This window comes from Struthio camelus, chromosome Z, assembly GCF_040807025.1.
Source record: "Struthio camelus isolate bStrCam1 chromosome Z, bStrCam1.hap1, whole genome shotgun sequence".
Classification (NCBI taxonomy): Eukaryota; Metazoa; Chordata; class Aves; order Struthioniformes; family Struthionidae; genus Struthio; species Struthio camelus.
Genome location: NC_090982.1, coordinates 22,250,530 through 22,264,548, shown reverse-complemented (window position 1 = coordinate 22,264,548; position 14,019 = coordinate 22,250,530). Strand labels below are relative to the sequence as shown.

General features: G+C 39.6%; 1 non-coding gene across 1 annotated transcript; it reads right to left on the bottom strand.

The window, feature by feature from the left end:
• Positions 1–755: 755 nt before the first annotated feature.
• TRNAH-GUG (transfer RNA histidin (anticodon GUG)) lies at positions 756–827 on the bottom strand. Its single transcript has one exon. It is a non-coding gene; the product is annotated as a tRNA-His (tRNA).
• Between the last annotated feature and the right edge of the window lie 13,192 nt (positions 828–14,019).

Sequence of the window (14,019 nt, the reverse complement as noted above, 5' to 3'; positions counted from 1 at the left end):
CCCAGCTCTCCAGCCTGTCCAGGTCCCTCTGAATGGCAGCACGGCCCCCTGGTGTGTCAGCCACTCCCCCCAGTTTTGTGTCATCAGCAAACTTGCTGAGGGCGCACTCTGTGCCTTCCTCCAAGTCATTGATGAATAAGTTAAGCGAGACTGGACCCAGCACAGACCCCTGGGGGACACCGCTAGCTACAGGCCTCCAGCTAGACTCTGTGCCATTGATAACAACCGTTCGGACCGTTTCTCTCCCTTGTCAGAACTGTCCCAGTCACATCACCCTCTCTCCACAAAAATTCCCTGCATTTCTAGGAGCATTTTCCTGTCTTTAATCAAATTTCAGACCTAGACCCGATGCCTCTCTTTTACTGTTGTTAATTACTGGCCTCACGAGGCATCTTTGTGGACAGATCAGATTAAAAAATGACGTTTCCCTGGGAGAGAGAAAGGACATATATTAAAAAACTAGCAGAGTGAAGTCAATGAAAATGTTGTCCCACATAACCTTAGCACCTGTGTGAAGGGTTTGAAGTCACACAAAATGAGACGAAAATAGATTCGAAGAATGCAAAGAGTATCAACTAGCTTACTCTAGCAGTAAGCTACATGACATTTCTGCTTCCTTTCCTCTGTTTTTTTTCTGTGACTCAGATATTGAGGCCCGTTCAGGCGCTGCAGAGCGAGAGCTCAGATGTCACAAGTTGCCTCTCCCCAGCATTAAGCCCCCAAAAGTGAGCACTGAAATGCTACCCTCTCCCCTGTGCCGTGACTCGGATTCGAACCGAGGTTGCTGCGGCCACAACGCAGAGTACTAACCACTATACGATCACGGCCGCCTATGAACGAAAGTGCCTGGTTTGTTATGTTTGCTGTCCCCTCTATCAGAGCTGTGCGAGCATTGCCACCTAGCGCGAACAGGCTCTAATGTCTCATGCGGTGGTGCGGCCCCCCAGCCACGGTGAGCAGAGCTCACGGTGAGAGTGGCAGGCCGGGGCGCCCCCCGCAAGCTGCAAGGCTACTGACAGAGAACTGAGTGGGGTAGTCAGGCACAAATGTTTTGGTGGCAGAAAAATACTCTTGCTCCTTTTGACAGCAGCAATCTGGCATGGAAGTATTTTGTCCTGTTCTGTTTGGCTGACATCTATGCTCGAATATAAAATACCTAGGACCTGTGAATATTTTTTTCTGTGTTTCGAAGAGATCTGTAGTGACAAGAAAAATGAGGTGGACTGACACTGAAAGATCCATAAGTATTTTAAAAGTTGCTAAAAGGAAGCATAAAAACACTTACTTCCCTCCTCCTGTAACTCAAATTTGAATGAAGGCTGCATCAGCCACCACACAGAGCACTACCAACTGTACAGTCACAGCAAGCTGGCACCTTGTGTCAGGTTTTGTAAAAAGGACTGGTAATAGCAGGTATCTTCACAATCTTATTAATTAGAAAAATCAGTCCTTGCATAATTAAAAGAAAGGAAAATAGGAGGATTACAACCCTGGACAAGCTTGGCCTGTTCAGGGACCTGCTTGGAAGAATGCCATGGGAGATGGCACTGGAGGGAGGAGATATCTAGGAGAGCTGGTTGATTTTCAAGGATCACCTCCTCCAAGCTCAAGAGTGGTCCATCCTGATGAAATCAAGCAAAGGCAGCAAGAGGTTGGATGGCTGCACAAGGAGCTGCTGACTAAACTCAAACATAAAAATGATGAAAATGTGAGGTGGAAGCAGGGACAAGTGACCTGTGAGGAATATATACGTCGTTGAGCAGGCAGGGATGAAATTAAGAAAGCCAAAGCCCACCTGGAGGTGAATCTGGCAAAGGACATGAAGGGCAACAAGAAACACTTCTACAGGTATATCAACAGTGAAAGGAAGATGAGGGAAAATATGGGATCACTGCGGCATGGGGCTAGGGAGCTGGCAACAAAGGACATAGAAAAGGCTGAGGTACTCAATGCCTCCTTCACCTTGTCTTTACTGATCAATCTTCGGCTATCCCAGGCCACTGAGAGCAGTGGGAAAATGTGAAGCAAAGAAGACTTAGCCTTGGTGGAAGAGGACCCAGATAGGGAATATTTAAACAAACGGGATGTACGCAAGGCCATGGGAGCTGGTGGGATGCCTGTACATGTGCTGACGGAGCTGGCTGATGTCACTGAGAGGCCACTCCTGATTCTCTTTGAAAGGTCATGGCAAATGAGAGGGGTTTCTGAGGACCGGAGAAAGTGGATGTCACTCCTGTCCTCAAGAGGGGCAAGAAGGAGGATCTGGCCAACTACAGGCCAGTCAGCCTCACCTCGATCCCCAGGAAGGTGATAGAGCAACTAATCCTGGAAACCTTTTCCAAACATGTGTCAGGAAATGAGGTGTCTGGGAATAGTTAGGATTTATGAAGGGTGAAATCGTGCTTGACCAAGCTGGTAGGCTTCTATGATGAGATGGATGGCTTGAGAGATGAGAGAACAGTGGGTGTTGTTTACCTTGACTTTAGTAAGGCTTTTGACACAGTCTCCCAAAACCTCCTCATAAACAAAGTTATTAAGCATAGACTATGTCTGTGGGCAGTAGGGTGGATTGAAAACTGCCTGAACTGTGAGGCTAAAAGAGTTGTGATCGGTGGCATGAAGTCCCGCTGAGGGTGAATGACTAGTGGCGTACCACACAGAAAGTAAAAACAAAAACAAAAAAACAGATCTGATGACTAAAATAAAATGTCAGTGCTTGTAAATGGCAAAGTTGTAACATCTCTATATTGCACAGTTGTGCTAGAGAATGAACATCTTAACCTGGGTTGAAAATATTTAGGGCAACTTTAAATATCTATCCTGATCTTTTCAGAACTGGCAAAGGCTTCGAAACATGGTTCTTGCCTTTTTCATATATATATTATGTTTTTGCTGCGAGTTAGAAACCCCAGGTCATGGGAGTGAATGTTTAATTGTGCAGATTAGCAAAATTGCATGGAGCTTCTCTTTTATCTTTTAGCTAACCTGAATGACTATAGATTATATTCTTTCAGGAAAACTCACTGTGATTCTGAAAAAAGGAGTTGGCTATTTTTTCTTCTACTAACCACGCATAAATAAAAAGATGATAGTTTGCCAGTCTATTCAGATGATGCTCTTTTTTCTTTCTGTTTTTATAATGACTCCACCCAGTGTGGTTAGTTGCCTGTGCTGGTATAATAGAAATATCCACAGTTGTGCTGCAAATTAATTCCATTTCATGTAGTTTATCTTGTCACAGTATTTGCTGTGGTTTGGTTTTGATTCAAGGGTCTAATTTATTTTAACAGTCCAGAAATCCACATTTCTGCACCTAAACACATTTGTGCAGCTTTTTTTGTGGCAAGGATTTGTAAGGCTGTATGGGCCAAATAAAAGGCTTTTAAATCTGTAGCGCTCATGCAAGGTCTTATATTGATTAAATGCTTATATGCTTCTCACTTAAGGCCTGCTGGTAGCCCAGTAATCTATTTCCCTATCCTTTCAATCTTCTGTAATTCTCTTTCGTGAAAACAAAAATGGCATATCCTGGAAGGACCAGATTATTGCCAGAAAACTCAGTGACAAGCTACTGTTTACATTGTACTGTGCTGTTTGTATTATATGACGTGTTGTTTGAGAAAAAGTGTGAGCTTTAAAACTGCTGACATTTTAAACTCAACGGCATGTTTGTGAAATTAGTGAGCATGTGTCTGCCTTCGATTCAGCTTTTGCGTTTGTAGCTTTTAAACCTGACTGCTGCTGGCTCCAAGGGAAAAGCCTGTCGCATCAGGCTGTGTCAGCACGCCTGAATACAAAACATGGGCCTCTCCAGATTTTTTGACTTGATAGCATGTTAGTTATATTTCTTTAATTGACTGTGGTTGCTAAAATTTAGCTATTTTAAGGGCCTGATTAATTGGAAAATCTTGCCCTACTGGTTCTGAATAGGAGTATGTCTCCTTGAAATACTCTGGTGCCCTGGGTTTCCAGGATTTCCCCGTTTTAAAAATGACCCTTGACCAGAATCAGTGGTTGGGCATAGTTTGGTAGCAGAAGCAGAAGAAACTCAGTTATGCTCACAAGTGGTTAAGTTTACTTTATGTTAGAAAAGGCCACTACAAAGACAAGGAAAAGAGAGTGACAGAATAAGATAAAAAAACAGGCAAATATTTTTTCTTCTTCCAGGACAAGGCTATGGACTAAAGATGCACAGTCATCCCAGGCTTTCCTTCAATTTCCTTCAATCCTAACTCACTCATAGAGCAGACCTGTGCCACAAGACTTTTAAGAAGCCATTCTTCTGCAATACTGCAGTGCAATTTTCCGTATTGCAGAAAATATTAGTGCTGCAGTTCAGCAGCACCACACCTTAGACTATACTAGTACCTCCAGTACCCTCCTGTTGCCCTGTCATCTGTGTTCCACTTGTGTTACGGCCTCTCCTTCCTTGTGTATCTCAACTTTGATTTGCACTGGACTGAGTTTCTGTTTCTGCATTGTTATACCAACATAAAGGAACCAGTGGTTATAGGGGATGGGGTATTTTCCTCTTAAATAATAACATAAAACCTAGGGAAAAGGCCCCAGAACAAGAGGGCCCTTTTTCCTGGGCTATGCTGAGGATGCAGAAGAGCTAACTCAGCTGCTAACCCCAGTGCAATCATCTGAAAAAGAGAAACGAACATCCCTGAGCTTGTTTCAGAGCAAATCCTTTGTTAAACCATATTCCATTGCAGTCATCCTGATGACATGCTGTCACTGAATGCATCTGTCAAGTCCTTCAAGTCAAACTGCACACTTGCAAAATAGTACTATTTTTGCAACTACGGAAAACCTAGAGATAGATCCCCTTATTATATTTCTTTTCAATTGTCTGTGTTGTTTCATATGGACAGATTGAATGAGACGTCAGTCTTCAGAATGCTTAGGATATGTATTCAAAATATTATTATACAGCAAAAATACTTGTTTTGGAAGTATATTAAGGGTTTTTCTTTAATAGACAGTTAATAAAACATGCTTTAGCAAAATCTTGAGTTGATGACAGTTATCTTAGTATTTTCAATCACTTTTAAATACCTCCATACAAGATTTACATGAATTTCTTATGTTATCACTGGCTTAATTTGAGCTGATGAATGTTTTGTATTTATGCATGAATTTTCGTAGTCTCTATGCAACTATACAATGTTTTGTTACATATTAAATCTACCTTTCAGTAAATCTAGTTGGCAAATCAAACATTTGGGAGTATAAGCAAATCAGTAAGGCATATGTATTTCTGCATCCTATGACCGTGCTTCGTGGGAATTCTTCCAGCGCAGGACTTGCCTCCCATAACGCTGTGAAGAAACCCAAGAGGAACTGTGACACTGACTGAAAGCCAATACCTATCTATCCCATTAAGCTGTGTTTCAATCTGCCTGGTAAACATATGCCAAAACCCATCTCCATTTATGACCTGCATTTGTTTTATTTTTTTTTATTTTTGAAATTTAATCCAGCTCAAAGACAGATTAGGGGTGGTACATCTCTCAGTAGCGGGTATGTCAGATCAGAACAGACTGCTGTTTGGAGATTCCTGGCTTGAAATCCTGCCTTTTATCCTCAGGTTTGTTGCACATCTGTGGATGGCTATAGTGAAGCCCATCTGTTTAAATGAATAGCAGTATCCCGCTTGCACGATCCTCAGCCCTTTGGGTGTCACAACGCACAGGGGCCAAGCAAATGCTGCAAGTGCATCTCTTCAGAAGAGACTCTTCCATCAAATAACTTTAAGACAATGGTGGACAATTTGTGTGATGGCCACATTTAATTTGATTACTTCCTTAACGTTTCACTGCTCAATCTATGGGAAAGGATAACTGAGAGGTAACAAGGTAAATGAAACGTTCACACGCACCTCTTCACGCAATGGCACTTAAGAGAGCCATAAAAACTTGCCTGCAGAGGTATTTAAATAAACATGGTCTCCAAAGCCCCACCATTATTGCTATAACTGATACCAAGAACTAGACACATTCCCTAATAGTTTTTTTTATTTATCCCTCACAATAGTGCATATGATAACAGCTGCTGGGGCAACAGCGTTCAGCTCCACTAAGTCTGGGCTAACATAGGACTAATTTCGTCAATACTTACCGAAGTTGGGGTTTAATAAAATATTTCATCTTAACTTACGCTGGTTTCATTGAGCCGGGCGCTTGATATGTTTATTGATTTCGGGACCAAGATAACTTTGTTTATAATAAAGGTAACCAAAGAAACATTTTACTTAATAAACTAACTTTCTCTTTGTAGTCAAAGATGTCTATCTTTTTCAATCAGCTTTCTAGAATGCTATTCCTGGCAAGTGCTCCATATGAAAGAGCATGCTTATTTGGAAGCCTTGGTCTTTTAAGACATGTTTGCATGAGTTGGAGTAGATCTGACTGTTTCAAAGCACAAATTTAGGCTCATCTCTAAAAGGAGGATATATAGTACTGAAATACAAAACATAAAAAATCATACAGAATCTAAAATACTCTGCGAAAAGAGAGCTAAAATTGTGACCCAGCTGTAATTTTCCGGAGGCTTTGATATGACAGGAGAGTGTAAGACCTAGGGAGCAGATACTATGGGAGTTACAGCAGATATCATGGAAGTTACAAATGTTTGTAAGTACTTTAAGGTATTTTTGTACTGACTTATTTTACCTTGGTAATCAGACGTATTCAGCTCATACTGCAGTTCTTATGTGTTTCTTCCTTTTTCTCCTATGGAAAAGGTAAGTGCAAATTCAGCAAGTGAGGAAAAATAGCTCAGTAAAGACAAACTGATTCAGCAGTTTGCCTGCAGTTTTCTTTTTGCTATCTTCATGTTGTTTATTTTATTTCCAAGACAGTAATAGTCTAGTGACTGTTTACATTTTGTGGAGATGTCTGATTAAGAGCAGGTTAAAAGAATACTCGTCAGATCAGTCCAAACACAAATGTAAACTATATATATAAAAATGTAATAAAATTTAAAATATATAAACATCTTTCATATTAGGAAAAATCATCTTTCAATTTGCCTTACAAAAGATCTTTGGTAAAATAAAAATTAACTCAGAATGAATTAGACTGTCAGAAACTCACAAGTCAAGGTACACATGACCCCTGGAACATTTATTTTTCAGTCTGGTTTAGGATGTGTTATGGGAAATAATACAGAGCTGTATTACTTAGGACTCTAAAAATACTCTTGTTGTTCCTATTTGGGTATTTCTCTGAGCAGAATTATATAATAAGGATTTAAACGACCTTTCTGTTGCCCTTCTGTAGCCAAACAGCTTGTTTTCTTCACCTTGGTCTGGCTGTCGTTGTCCCCTGTAGGGTCAAGACTGACTGGCAACCAGGGCTTCTCCCTTTTTCTCCTAACTTTATAGCATATCCCAAACTCCCCCGTTTTTTTTGCTCCAAGGATGTTGGTTTTTTTCCTGAAGTCTTCACACAGCAACGTGTTGCTCCACTTCCTGTAAGACATGAATAGTCATTAACAGCATAACATAATCCTTCTAGGGTCATATTGCATCTATTCCTCGTCTGACAAACCCCAGCAGCGTGTGGATCAGAACCAACGCCTCTCTGCCAGGGAATCTGCTTTGCTGCCCTGATGGATATTTATAACTAAAGCAGCATGATAACTGTGCTTGCCTACCACTGCCAGCTCATACCATCTCTGGCTAGTAATTCTTCACATGTATTGCTGTTACGGCTCAGCATTTATCTTCAGCTATCAGGCAGTACGCGTTGCTGTTGAAAGAAAAATGCTGCCAATGCCTCGCATGCTAGAGGACAACATGTTTTTATAAGGAGTCTCACTGACATTTCTCTTTTGGCTGTTTAGAGAGCCCTTTTTCAGTTAGCTATTGACTGTAGACCATAATTAATTCCCTGTTAATTTGTGTGCCCCACAGTTCATAAGGAACTAGTAAAGGAAAAGATGGTTCATAAACTGAGTTCAGTTCCATGGACTGTTATTTTAAAATGGAAAAATGATTACATCTCTGCACAATTTTTTTAAATCTTGCAATGGTACTTCACCTCATTTAAAGATATGTTTAAGTTTCTTATATGAGTTCTTTTAAGAACGTTGCCATTCTTGTTACCAAAGCTTTTACCAAGTAAGACAATCCTAGGCTCCACGTGTACAAGATTACTCTTACTATTGCTTGACTTTCAAGAAGTCTTTCCTCCTCCTCTGTCTTTAATGTCCCCTTCAGTTTTAAAATGTTTTATTGCTGACAACATCCTCACAAGCGTATTGGGTGGTGAATCATAAATACATCACAAGTGCATTCTGTATGAGGTAGACAAAACACAAATTTAAGTTTTAGGCTAATAGAATATTATTACTGTCAGTAAGACTACCGCAGTGTGCTAGTGGGCCTGGCTGAGCTCAGATTTATTTCCCTACTGATATTGTCCCTTTGGCAACTGGCAAATCTTGACCATATGCATGCACATGCTTGCCTTGCTTCTGTGGGTCTTTTTGGATTTCAGTGTGAAGATAGCTGTGGTTTTGTTTTCTTTTCTTTGTGTACCGTCCAGTTATGTCAGCATACCTCTGAGCATCACTTTTGTCAATTCCACTGTAACTCTTTTGTTAGGTGCATTGAGAGCACCCTAAGCAGTAGCTTAGTAGTATACACTACAGACCCTATATAAATGCACTTTCTATTCTTGGTGACAAAACACTGGATTTTAAAAAAATATTTTAATATCGGGTTAACTGGTGTTAAAATATGAGGGTTTGGCCTTTGGAGTCGGTTTTCCTACACTAATTGCTTTGTATAATACCTTATTTTAGAATAGAGAAGCTGCCGCTCGGTGGGAGTATGGGTGACAGAATGAGAGCCACTGTTAGTAGAACACCTTTAACCTGCATTTGGAAGTAGCAGAACTTTCTAGTACGTTCAGTACTATAGTTAGAAAGACATCACCTCCTAAAATGAGGCCTTTCATTGTATCTACTGATTGAAAAAAAAAAAAAAGAAAATCCACTTATATTATTAAAAAATACATTGATCATCTTATTTGATTTGCTGAATGCATTTAAAAATGATTGAGATCCTATATTCTTCATGTTCTGATATGCTGCAAAATTGCTGAGTATAAAAATTATATGGCTCAGTTTGCATGTTGATTAAAATTTACCCGGCAGCAGCTCATAAGGAACAGGCACAATAATGTCAAATTTCTGGCTTCTTTGAGAAATCTAATCAGTGTCCTGTATTAAACTGATCTAGTATTTTCTCATTTATTCTGAATAAACATTTTTAGAGAACACCTAATTTTAAAAAGCTCAAACAATTGGCTGGCTGGTATCTATGAAACAATGAAAGGTTCAGAGATTACCAGGTTAGAAATCAGTGCAGGAGTTGGATGATATCATAATCTAAACCGCAGAACTGAATTAGGGGCATTTATTAATTACATCTGATTCCTGAGACTGACATACTGTTAAAACCTATTTGATGCCTATTAAATGATATTGTAAACAGAAGATTCTAATTTTAATAGTGATTTCACCAATTATGTCTACCTTTTGAGTATTTGAAGGAGAAGTTTCAGATCATCTGTTGAAAGGATCTGAACTGTTTCCCTGAGAATTTGCCCTTGATAGGCACGTTTCTGGTAAGAAATATTTATACTGGAGCTGAAAGAGAGGTGAAATGGTATTCTTTGTAAGCAGAAATGCTATGTTCACCAAACTTTTCCGCATAATGTTCCTTAATAGCTTTCCCTTTCTGATGTACATCAGAATCATATGTAACGTGATGAGGGAAGAACTTTTATAAGTCTTGGGGTGTGTAAAGTGTACCTATGTCATTGCAGTTATGCATGCAACTACTCTTTGCAACTGAAGTAGTACCTGTCATCTGTTGAGACCTACCAGCCTAACTGTCCCTGTGGTCACCATCTAAGAGGGTGCTCAAATTGATCCATGTTACCTTAAACATCTTCTGTGGAAGGAAAAACTGAAACTATGACTGAGGTATAGAAATCTTTGTTTTTGGAGGATGGTGACAAGCAACAATAACTGACATTAACCTGACTCAGCTGTGGCTAAAACATCATGGTTAATACATCCTGTGTCTGCAATATGAAAGGGATAGGAGGAAATGGTCATAGGCTTGCATCAGCTCACGATAGGCGTGTCATTTGACGTACTAATAATTGGGTTTTCTACCTGTAAAATGTGAATAGTTATCTCTCAAAGGCACTGTCAAACTTCATTTGTTGGTGTTGCTAAATCTTCGTTTCTCAGGAAGCAGCACATTATCTATGGTATTTATGTATTGATCAAGCTATACAAATGACACAGCAGTGTCATTTTGCAATCAGGTATATTCCTAAGCTAATTAAGGTTTAAGGCCTCCTTTTATGCTCCTCCCATTGCTCCTGCAATTACATTTGGAGGATTCAAATATTCATGCAGTCAAGTAATTACCAAACAAACTATTGACTGACCTGTCGTAAATGAATATTAGTGCCATGAAGAGGGTAAGATTTCCCTGTGGTAATTAAAGAGATTCTCTTCTTCTGCAGTGATCATTATCTTGACCACTATCTAGTGTACCATAAACATTTCCTTATCTTCCTTTATTTTGCAGTTCACTGTCAAACAGCATCCTCACCCTGCAGGGCATTCGTTGCTGTGATATTTTGTTTGCAGTGCAAAGCAATAGGAGCCCCAAGTTCTGACTTGTGTCTCCAGTTCTTTCCCAATCCTTGGGAAGATATTTAACTATAATTCCTTATTTCCCATATCTGTAAAATTCAGAGCACAAAATAAAGTTATCGCAGCTAGTAGAAAAATGCTTTGCAAATCATGAGAGAGTACAACAGGTGGGTAATTATAACACTAGTAAATATAACACTGCGCTGAATATGGCTCCAGCTCAAGGCGTCTCACAGCAGTCTCAGCAATGATCATAGGCTAGAAGTGTTTAAAACCTTTATAAATACTAATGCAGTTTCACAGTTTTTCTGACATCTTATTAGCTGTACACAGAGAGTAAGTTGATGAAGAAAGACTTTAATAAAGTGTTTAATTGTTCTGACTGTCCCGACATACATTTTTAGTATGATCCAAATGACAGAATTGGTCCTTATTTTAGACCTCACTTAGACTAAAAGTAAGATATGTAATATGAAGTACATTGACATTATTATTACTATTAAAAATAGAGCATAGGAGGTTTTTGTATTACTAGATGACACAACTGTGCTCATATTTGGTTATACTGGATGAAGATAATTCAAAATTACTTATCTTTTAAAAAATAATAACTAGTTTCATGCAATTTTGACTTTCTGTATTTGGTTAGGCAATGCTTTTCTTCTCAGATCTTAAATAATTCAATATTTGACTAAGCCTTTTTGATGTTTAAAATGAGCTCCCTCTGCTGGAGCTGCAAAGAAGAGTATGAAACAGCATAGATCCTGCGTGTGTATAGAGGGCACTGGATTTTTGTCATTCAGTTTAGGGAAGTGGATTTTCTTATTGATCTTGCTTGTTAAAAGCACCACTTAAAAGATCAAGGAGTCAGAAGGGTTATCTATGAGGCACAGTGAATCATTGATGAAGATGACTGGCTACAAAGTGACAAAGAGACCTTTTCTGAGACTAGTGTTTTTCACTATTCTTTGAAAGACAAAAACATCTCCCTTTATGTGAAAAGAAACTAAGCTTTTGAACAGTAAACTGTGTTATACATCTTTCACCCTTGAAAAGCTTAATTCAGGGCCTGCTATTCCTCACATCTATCTTTTCCTTCACAGCACAAGCATTGCTCAGCCCAGTCTTTCAAAAGCATGAGACAAGTTTAATAAACATGAGATTTGATGTTGAAACTGGAAGTCACAAAGAGATCATATTTTCAAGGGATTTTGCGCAGAAGGGGAGAATAAGTGGAAATCTACTTTTAGGGATGTTATTTTCTTAATTAAAACTGAGATAATGAAATAACCCCTAGTCTCCAACAGTGGTTTAAAGAAAAACATCAAATATCAGGAAAGTCAGAATTAAATAACGACATGCAGAAACATTGCAATTCATAGAATCCACAACAAAGTCCACATTTTTCAAAGTTTGCCATGAAACTCAACCATGACAAAATTTATCTTTCTTAAATACTTTTTGGCCCTTGGATTATTCCTCTCCCTGCATTCAACATGTGCTAGCTACTATGTACGAACCAAGGGGCTTCCAAAATGTGTGACATTTTCTGTTCCAAGTTGCAAAGTTTCGTAGATGTCTGTAAGGTTCTGTCCCTACCAGGGACTGTGGCCAGTTAGGCCTAGCAAGCTCTATTAGGTGGAGCAGCTTGTCTCAAAAATAGACAGAAAGCATGTTCCGTATTAAATTTGATGATTTTGCACTTACAATTTAAGACCCTCTGGGAACTGGTTTTCATAAGTCCTATTGTATTTCAGCCCTCTTCCTTGTCTCTTAAAGCAGCCTAATACCCCACTGTTACATACACAGGTTTTTTGTTTTTTCTATTCAGATGACTTCACTTTTGACCTGTAGCAGGCATGTGCTGAAGATCTAAAAAATGAAGAAGGAACATAACTGTATTTCTGTGTGACTTTGGGGAACTGTTTGGGTTTATTATACAGTTATAGGCGGTCTGTCTGCATCAGCTTGGTTACATGTTTGGATCTGTGTGTTACCCCTTGCTTCTCTGTATGTACTCATTGCTTACCACTGAGGAAACGAGCTATTCTGAAACAGGGCAAGACATTCTTAAACAGGAGAATATGACGCAATTGCCTGTGAGAGAAAGAACACGTCTGCCTGTGGGGAGTAAGAACTGCTCAGAAATTGTCCCTGAGCTTCTGAGTCTTAAGTGGTTGTAACAAGAGTGGCAGTGGTATGTCAACAGGTTTGAAGGCATTCATCCAAACTACCTGAAAAATTAAAGTCAACAGCATTGGAAGGTAGCGAGGTTCTTTTAGTTCACCTAACTTATAAGGGACTTGGTGTCTACCTTTTCCCCACTGTAGGATACCTTCTCTCTCATTGGCTCTGATGATCTGTAATTGACAGAAAAATTTCTGGCTATTGCAGACACTAGTGTGAGCCCACCTGTACTCTGTACTGGTGCTCTCCACTTGTCTGGAGCTTTCTCCCATCCCCAGCACCTGCTCTAGCTGTTCAGCATCACAGGTTGTTGTTTCCCTTATACCCACCTCTGAAGAAATAAGAGCTTTGCCTCTCATTCATACCCTTACAGTGAACTCTGCTTTGTCTGCCCACATGGATCAGCCCAGACTGGCCACCACTTTCTTCTTCGTGTTGCATCTCTGCTCCACTGAAGGGGCTGCTATCCCTAGGTGTGTTTACTTATGCAGAGAAAGAGATTAAGTAGCAAAGCTGATCCATGAATTGGACATGCTTTTTAGTACTTGGGGACATAGCACAGTAGCACTGTAGACATACTGAAGCCAGAACTTCCTAGCGTTTTTTTCTGGGAATATTTTCACTGACAATGTTAAATGGGGGACATCTTCATAAAAATGTCACGTCTGATATTGCAGTTCTTCTGTGCTGTCTTCCAGACAACCTGTCACTAGAATTAGGTAACTCAGAGAGAAACATTACCTTTTTTAACTCTAAAATCATGCTTAACTGCTACCACTGGAAAGTCAATGAGTTAACGCGGGAGAATTCCCAGAACAGCCTAGGGTTAGCACAACTGCATAAAGGATGAGTAAGTAAGAATCTGTTAGGAGTAGGCACGTTTTCTCATGCCTATTGAGATACTCCTTTTACCACAGCTAGCATTAGCAAGCTATGAACAGCCTTTCTGTCAATAGTTTGACAATTCTAACCCAAAAATAGCAGACTCAAACAAATAAATAAAATCCTAGGGAAACAAAGAAAGTAACACATTTCAGCACACTCTTGGATTCAGTTCCTAAAGAGTTTGGAGGCTAGAAGAAATTGTGAATGCTTTTTATTCACATCCATTTTTAAGGCTCAAGAAACTCATCTTTGTCTCGT